The sequence below is a fragment of the Penaeus vannamei genome, chromosome 16, assembly GCF_042767895.1.
Source record: "Penaeus vannamei isolate JL-2024 chromosome 16, ASM4276789v1, whole genome shotgun sequence".
Classification (NCBI taxonomy): Eukaryota; Metazoa; Arthropoda; class Malacostraca; order Decapoda; family Penaeidae; genus Penaeus; species Penaeus vannamei.
In genome coordinates, this window is record NC_091564.1 from 31,323,394 (window position 1) to 31,333,393 (window position 10,000).

Consider the following 10,000-nt stretch of genomic DNA (forward strand, 5'->3'; position numbering starts at 1 on the left):
TTATTAGTCAAAGGATTAATAGGTTTCGATTCCACTAAGAAGTCATTTGTTATGCGTTTTTGATTCGGTAAATATGAGAGGAAAAAATGGTTGGATTTTTCTTTTTATTGTTAAAAATCGAATCTAATTTTAGAGATAGAAAGACACACAAGGAGAGAGAGAGAGAGAGAGAGAGAGAGAGAGAGAGAGAGAGAGAGAGAGAGAGAGAGAGAGAGAGAGAGAGAGAGAGAGAGAGAGAGAGAGAGAGAGAGAAAGAGACACAGAAAGAGAGAAAGAGAAAGAGAGGGAGAAAGAGAGAAGCAGACCAACAAACAAACAAAGACCCATAAGAAAACATGCAATACCCGCCCTCCCTCACTCTACCCCCCCCCCCATCCCCCCACGCCCCTTAACCATAGTGTGGGCGGCACGGGTTTCGGGAAAAAAAACTAGCATCACGTGAGGACCCAAATAAATGTGGCTTATATTAAGGGTAAGTTAAGGGATCCTTGGCTACCTAATACTTCACTCTCTTCATATTATTTATCATTATTAGTATTAGTATCGTTGTGATTAATATTTTGTTGTTATTTCTTTTACTTCTATTATTGTTACGATTATCATTATTATTATCATTATTATTGTTGTTGATATCATTGTCATTATCATTAATATCACTTATTATTGAAATATTTATTGTTGTTGATATTATTGATTTATTGATATTATTATCATCGCTATTATCACCGTTATTGTTGCTATTTCTGTCGTTATTCTGCTTCTACCATTTCTATTTTTCGTTTTATTCTACATCTGCTACTACTTCTAGTTTTTCATCTTATTTATCATTCTTTCCTTTCTATTCTTCTTCTTCCCAGACTCATTTTCCTCCCCATCCTCCCTTCACCTCCTCATTACCATCATCTTTATTCTCTTTGTCTTTCTTTTCACTTTTTCTCTCCTTTTCCCACACACCCGCCTCCTCTTCCCTGTCATCTTCATCGTCTATTGTCTCCTCCTCCTTCTTCTCTTTCTTTCCTTTCTCCTCGTTCTTATCCTCCTCTTGCTCCTCCTCCTCCTTTCCTTTCTTCTTCTCCTCTCTCCTTTTCCTCCTTTAATGTTTTCTTCCTCCTCTTACTTTCCTTTCTCCTTCTCCTCTCCTCCTTTTCCTCCTTTAATGTTTCCTTCTCCTCCTCCTTCTCCATTACCGTTTTCTCTTCCTCCTCCTCCTTCTTCTACCTTTCCGTCTCCTAATTTTCTCTTTCTCCTCCTCCTCCACCCCACCCTCAACCACCGCCTCCTCTACCACCTCATCCTCTTCCACCACCACCTCCTCCTCCTCCACCACTACTATCTTCTCCTCTTCCTCCTTCTCCACCACCACCACTATCTTCTCCTACTTCCTCCTTCTCCACCACCACCTCCACCTCAGCCACTACTACCGCCTCCTCCTCCACCACCACCACCTCCTCCACCGCTTCCTCCACCACTTCTTCCCCCATCACCTCCTCCTCCACTACCACCACTTCCACCACCTCCACAGCCATCACCTCCTCCACCACCTCCTACTCCTCTACCAACTCCTTCCCTTCCTCCTCCACCATCACCATCTCCATCACCACTACCACCTCCACTACACCATTCACCACCACCGCCTCCTCTTCCTCCTCTACCACCTCCTCCACCACCACCACCTCCACCACCACCACTTCCTACTCCTCTACCACCTCCTCCTCCGCCACCACCACCTCCTCCTCCACCACCATCTTCCTACTCCTCCACCACCACCCCCTCCTCTTCCTCCTCCTCCTTCTCCTCCTCCACCACCACCACCACCCCCTCCTCCTCCTCCCCCTCTCCCTCCTCCTCCTCTTCTCCCGGCCATAGAGTAGCACCAGCTCTGAACCTCCTCCACAACCACCACCACCGCCACCACCTCAACCACCACCACTACCCCGTCCTCCTCCTCCTCCTCCTCCTCCACAACCACCACCCCCGCCACCACCTCAACCACCACCACTACCCCGTCCTCCTTCTCCTCCTCCTCCTCCTCCTCCTCCCCCTCCACTCCCTCCTCTCCCCACAGCCATAGAGTAGCACCAGCGCTGAACCTGTACCCATGTAATTGTCTCCGATAGCATCTTCCTTGTCATGAACCCTTTTCTGCGTCGCTGCTTGAAGATTACCTATGGGAGGCTGTGTCCTTCTGGTCCTCCTCCTCCTTATTTCTCTGTCTCTCTCTTCCCGATCTTTTGGTTGATGTCTCTCTCTCTCTCTTTTTATCTTTACTGTTTTCAATTTATCTGTCTATTTATGTACTTACATATTTATCTATTTATCCATTTACCCTCTTTCTCTCCTTCTTTCTCGTTTCCTCTCATTCTATCTCTCGTTCTCTCTCACTCTCTCTCATTCTCTCAATCTCTATCTATCTATCTGTCTATCTCTTTCCATCTACTCTCTCTCTCTATCTATCTTCTCTATCTATCTTCTCTATATCTATCTATCTATTTTCTCTATATATCTATCTATATCTTCTCACTCTATCTATCTTTCTTCTCTCTCTCTCTCACAATCTATCTCTATCTGTCTCTCTTCCGCTCTCTCTCTCTCTCTCTCAGTCTATCTCTATCTGTCTATCTACCTGTCTCTCTTTCGTTTTCTCTCTCTCACCCTCTCTCCTTCTCACCAATTTATCCATCCATCTCCATCTCTCCGTTCTCTCTCTCTCCCTCCCCGTGGTGTGAATCGCGCCGACAATAAACTCAAAATGGCGACAGGAATTCCTCAAAATCCAGAGATTGACAGATGCAGCAATAACCAAGACGAGAACAGGGCGCTGATAATGTTAACAGCTCTACGAATCATTTGCATACTGCGTGGCTGCGAGGGGGGGGGGGCGGTTGCTATCTTTGGCACCGATTTACTGTTGTTGTCTCTTGGCGAGGGATCCTACTGTGCGAGCGATTGGGTCCGGATGGCTTTGTTTACACACAAGCACATGGACGCATACGCAGGAATCTCTCTTTCTCGCTTCTTACTTTGTGTCAATGTACTGTCGGTGTGTGTGCATATATATATATATATATATATATATATATATATATATATATATATATATATATATATATATATATATATATATATATATATATATATATGAACATACACACACATACACAAATATATGTATATATATATATGTATATATATATATATATATATATATATATATATATATATATATATATATATATATATATATATATAGTTATAGTTATAGTTATAGTTATAGTTATATATACTGTATATACACATGCATATACATATACACATATATATGATCTTCCCTTCCGCTGATGTCCACAGGTGGAATCTTCCTGACTCAATCTACTGCCATTAACTTGAACAACGGTTTTTCTCCTGTCGACAGTCTCCCCGCTTCCTACATCCTACGCCTTCTCCCTTATGCCGGCCTTCTGACCTGACCTCCCTCCGCTTCCGTTCACCTGTCCTCACCTGCTCCTGTTCGCTGCGCTGGCTCTTCTTTCTCTTTTTATTCTCCCTTCTCTCCCCTTCTTCTTCAGACCTGAAGATGAAATACGTGTATATACATACATACATATATATATATATATATATATATATATATATATATATATATATATATATATATATATATATACATATATATATATATATATATATATATATATATATATATATATATATATATATATATATATATATATATATATATATATATATATATATATGTGTGTGTGTGTGTGTGTGTGTGTGTGTGTGTGTGTGTGTGTGTGTGTGTGTGTGTGTGTGTGTGTGTGTGTTTATATATACATATATATATATATATATATATATATATATATATATATGTATATATATATATATTTATATATATATATATATATATATATATATATATATATATGTATATATATATATGTATATATATGTATCATATATATATATATACATATATATATATATATATATATATATATATATATATATATATATATATATACATATATGTATGCATATATGTATATATAAATATATATATATATATATATATATGCATATATATATAGGTATATATATATATGTATATATATATATATATATATATATATATATATGCATATATATATAGGTATATATATATATGTATATATATATATAATACATATATATATATACCTATATATATATGCATATATATATATATATTTATATATATATACATATAAATATATATACATATATATACATATATATATATATAAATATATATATATATATATTCATATATAAATATATATATATATATATATATATATATATATATATAAATATATATATACATGTACATGCACATATGTGTGTGTGTGTGAGTGTATAGATAGATAGATACTGTTTCACTTCATACGTATGCAGACGATACTGTATTTGTATATTTGTTCATGTGTACGTATGTATGTATGCATGAATGTATAAATATATCAAAACGCGTGTATGAGTCGCGCCTTCTCTGAAAGCGAAAACAAACACACGTTCATAAAAGCTTGCTCTATGAAGACAACTAAATTACCATTCTTATTGTCTGTGTTACAAGTTTTTTTTTTTTCAGACATCGTGGGGTTGCATGTTACCTGCCTCAGTTATACTTTGTATCTCTCTCTTCCTTTTACTGCATTTTTTCTCTTATTCATCTATTTATTCTTTTTTTTTGTTTGTATACAACTGAAGGTCGTAGTTATCACGTGATCCTGGACCAATATGGCAGCGGAAGTGTGTGTGTGATAAATTATATTATTTTGCATGTGCCGCGTTCCGTTATAAATTCTACACCTACTGGAATGTGTAGATTATAGATACATCCACACATATACTCACACAAAGACGCTAATATACACATACACCCATACACATACGAATACACCCAGGCACACCCGCACACATACAAAGACTTTCACACACATACGTACACATACAAAGACACTCAAACATACACGTACACGCACAAAGACACTCTCACACACACACGTACACATGCAAAGACACACAGACAACAGTTACTTTTATAGAACTTGCTCTCTCCTTGAAACCAAACCATTAAATAATCTAACGAGTGTCTTTTCCTTTCTCTTCCTTCTTCCTTCTACCCCCACCCCCACTCCATCTCCGTTCCCCCACCCTTCCTTCTCCCCCTCCTCTTCCCCTCCTCCCTCCTCTTCTCCTATCTCCATCCCCGCCTCCTTCTATCCCTCTTTCCCTCTTTTTCACCCTCTCTCTCCTCTTCCTCCTTTACCTCCTCTCCCCCTTCTATCTCTTATTCTACCATTTTCCCCTTTTCCATCCCCCTACCTTCTTATCCTCCCTCTCCATCCCCTTCCCTCCTCCTCCTTTACCTGCCCCCGCCCTTTACCCCTTCACCTCCCTTTCCTTCCCACCTCTCCTATCCCCTATCTCTTCCCCTCTCTTTACTCCTTCACCTCTCTCTTCCTCCCTCCCCTCCACTTTCCCCTTCCCCTCCCCTCCCTCTCCTTCCCACCTCTCTTCTCCTATCCCCCTTTCTCTCCTATCCCCCTCCCTCTCCCTCTCCTTTCCCTCTCCCTCTCCTTTCCCTCTCCCTCTCTATCCCCTCCCCCTCCCTCCCCCCTATCTTTACCCCTTCACCTCCCTCTCCTATCCCCTTCTCTCTCCTTCCTATTTCCCCCTCTCCCTCTCCCTCTCCTCCCCCTTCACCTCCCTCTTCCTCTCTCCCCTCCCCTTTCCCCCTTCCTCTACCCTCCCTCTCCTTCCCACCTCTCTTATACCCCCACCCTCTCCCTCTCCATCCCCTCCCCCCTTCCCCTCCCTCTCCTTCCCACCTCTCCATCCCCTACCCCCTCCCTCTCCCCCTCTCTCCTATCCCCCTCCCCCTCCCTCTCCCCCTCTCTTTACCGCTTCACCTCCCTCTTCCTCCTCCTCCTCCACTTTCTCCCTACCCACCCTTTACCCCTTCCCTCTCCCTCTTCCCCTCTCTTTAACCCCTTCCTCTCCCCTCTCCCTCTCCATCCCCTCCCACCCTCTCTCTCTCTCCTATCCCCTTTCCCCTCCCTCTCTTTACCCCTTCACCTCCCCTCTCTCTCTCCTATCTCCCTTCCCCTCCCTCTCCTCCTCTCTTTACCCTTTCACCTTCCCTCCCCTCCACTTTCCCCCACCCTCCCTCCCCTCCACTTTCCCCCTTACCCTCCCTCTCCCCCTCTCTTTACCCCTTCCTTTCCCCTCTCTCTCCATCCCCTCTCCCCTCTCTCTCCCCATCTCTTTACCCCTTCCTCTCCCCTCTCTTCTCCCTCCCCTCCCCTCTCCCCTCCTCGGCCACACAGTCATTTCCTCCGGTTGGGATTCTCCTCCGAGCCGCGATTCCATAAACTGCGGTCAACCTCGACGTCTGAGGAGGAGAGGACGTTCAGCATGACCTTTGTGGAGGCTCGAGTGTGACCTTCAAGTGCTTCTCAAAGTGAGTCTCTTCCATTCATCTGCTTGGCTCCTTCATCTTGACTTTCTATGACTTTTTTTTTACCTCCCTCCTTTCGTTCTTCCGTTTATCCTTTGCTTTTATTATTATTTTTTTTTTTTTTTTTTTTTTACCTTGTCTCCTTTCCTCTATCTCCCTTGACTGACGATTCTTTTAGCCTCGTCGTCTCTCCTCTTCCGTTTTTCTTTTTGGTTTATCTCTTCTCCTTCTCCTTATCTATATCTCTCTTTCTCCTACCTTTCACCTCGGCACTTCCCTCCTTCTTCCCTCCTTCTCCTCATGTCACTTCCCCCCTTCTTCCCTCCTTTTACCACGCTTCTTTTCCTCCTTCTCTCCTCTCCTCTCTTCATGTCGCCTCGCTCCTTTCTCCTTTCTTCCTTTTCCCCTCTCTCCTTATTTTCATCTCCCTTCTTCCTCATCAATCTCTCCTCTCTTCTCGTTACCTCCCTCTCCCTTCTCTCTCCTTCCCTCTCTCCATTTTGCCTCTTTCCCTCCCCCTCCCTCTCCCTCATCCCTTCTCCTTCCCTCCCTTTCCCTGTTTATCATCCTTCTCTCCTCCCACCCTCCTCCTTCCTCTCTCCCTCCTACTCCCTCTTTCCACCCTACTCCCTCCCTCCTACCCTCCTCCCTCCCATCGCCCTCTCCCCCCCCCCTCCCTTCCTCCCCCCAATCAACCCCCACCCTCCTTCCCTCCCTCCCATCGCCCTCTCCTCCCTCCCTCCCCCCAATCACCCCCACCTCCCCCTCCTCCCCTCAATCACCCCACCTCCCCCCTCCTTCCCTCCTTCCCGCCTACCTCCTTCCCCCCAATCATCTGCCCCTCCCCTCCTCCCTCCCCATCAACCCCCACCCTCCTTCCTCCCATGACCCTACCCTCCTTCCCTCCCTCCCCTCCTACCTCCCCCCAAAGGACAGGCTTCTCGTCGCAGGAAATTTTCCCTCTGTCGCCATTTCCTCCTTGGCCTGAGCGACAGGGAGGCGGGCGACACAGGAGAGACATATAAGGGCAAGACGAAGGGCCAAGGAGGACGCGGAGGATCCTCTTAAGAAAGCAGCGAAGGACCTCCAGACGGCGCTAGGGGGCGTGCCGACGTCTCGCTGTGATGGGCGGTTGTGTTGGGTGCGTGGGTGGGTGGGGAGGGGGGGGGGTTTAGGGGGTTGTTTGTGTGTGTGTGTGTGTGTGTGTGTGTGTGTGTGTGTGTGCGTGTGCGTGTGTGCATTTGTGTATGTGTGTGCGTATGTGGGAGGTATAGGGGTGTGTGTGTGTTTGTGTGTGTGTGTGTGTGTGTGCATTTGTGTTTGTGTGTTAGTGTGTGGGTGCGTGCATCTGTGCATGTGTGTCTGTTTGTGTGCATTTGTGTGAGTGTGCATTTGTATATGTGTATGCATGTATATGAGTACATAATAGCAATATGGAATGCATACACATACTCCAAAGAAGAATGTATTTTAGAATAACCTTGTAATTAATTCATAAAATAATGTCACTGCGAGATGTATCCCCATTCCATTTCAAAATCCTTCATTATAAATTTTCATTCTACTCAAAACATCCCAGTTTATTATTATCATAATTTTGTATATATGTGCGTGAGTACATGTGTGTAATACTTTTTTTTTTTTACTTGTTTAACTGCTGGCTACCATATTTGGTAATCCTGAGCTCACCCTGTACTCCGAAGAGACACCTAAAATCTATTTTTGACCTTTCCGAGAATCTTTCCAAAACCCATTCACTTCCACCCTCCCCCCACACTCCCCCCCTCCCAAATAAAAAATAGCCTTCATCATTTCTTAAAGATTTTGGGGTCGACAAGATCTTCAAGAAACACGCCTTAGATAACTTAGGGCGTCGGAGCTGAACACAAGGTCCTATGATCTTTCCGCTATGTACATAATCTAACAAGTCTTTCATTGAATACTTTTGAGCTCCGGGCGTGGTGCGTAAAAAGGCTTATTATGTTTATATTATCACTAAATACGGGAGCAGACCTAAATAACTCTTCGTTTGTGTATTGATTGAAATACGATCGTCTTGCCAAAACAATTTCTGATATTAGATGGATTACGGTTCGGCGATACTGTCTTGTGTGGCCGTATTTATGTTGGAAGAAAAGACAAAAAAAAGACAGACAGAAGAAGAGGATTTGTGTAATGAGTGTGGCCGAAAATCCCACGTGATTTGGGCTAAATTTAGAACTTATTCATAAGCTTTCAGTCCGGGGATAGTTCTCCTTCATCCCGCCACCAACACCTTACAGAATAGGCAAATAAGAAAACAAAAAACAAAAACAACAACAGCATTTCAGACAAATAACACACTTTCCATCCTTTACCCCACAGATACTGTGAAGACATCAGTCGGAATATATATATTACCACATCCAACTAACTTCCTCCACTTTCTCTTTCTCCCATCTCCCCTACTCCCTTTCTTGCTCTTGCTTCCTCTCCCACCCCTCTCTCCCTTTCCCTTCCACCTCCCTATTCGCGTCTTCTCTCCCTCCCCCGCTCATCCCCTCCCTCTGTTTCTCGCCCACTCCCTTCCTCCCCAGTTTACCTTTCCCCCTCTATTCCTCCTCATCCCCTACCCTTTCCCTTGTCCTCTCCAGCTCCTTCCTCATCCCGTCCCCCTTTCCTCCCTCCCTCTCTTCCTCATCCGCTCCTTTTCCCCTTTTCGTCCTTTCACTCCCTCCCTTAATCTAGCATTCCACCCATGAAAGTGGCCCTTAAAAGTACTTATCGGAAAGCCCACAGCGAAAATCAAACACATAGATATTCCAAAACCTACATCAACATACAAAGGAAAACACGAACGCGCTGTAGTGAATATACCGACCTAATTTGGGGCGTTGTCTTTTTTTATTATTATTATATCATCACTTCATAGGGCGGCGAGTGAGTGTGTGCTGATAAAGAAGCAGTGAGTGCAATAGGGATGATATATGCGTGATGATGAATGTATTATCTCTGAAGGGTGCGGGTGTGATGTAGTGAATACTGATAATGTTTACTATCAGAAGGACGAAGACACTCACGGATTGAATAAACTAAAAAAATACTAACTAATATAATGAAGAAAATCGGCATTAATAATGAGAGAGAGATAGAGGAGAAAAATGATAAGAGTAGTATAATAAGAAAGAAGTGAAGAGTTAGAAAAAAATGCCACCACTTCCTTGTATTTTCATAATTAGTACAAATTTCTAATTACTGCAGATTTCTAATTATTACAGATTTGTAATTATGGCTGATTTATAATTTCAACTGCACGCCTGAACCCAAGGTAATCAAGATAATTCTAGCAGCGACATCATTAATTAAGCTAATGGCTGTATATAAAGAATACAGATAAAGAATAACAAAAAAAGATAAAACGAGTGCATGGCATGGACTAAAGAAAAAAAAAAGTAAAGATCAACTCACAAAAAATGCATATTTAATATTTGAATAAATATTTAAAAAGATAATAAC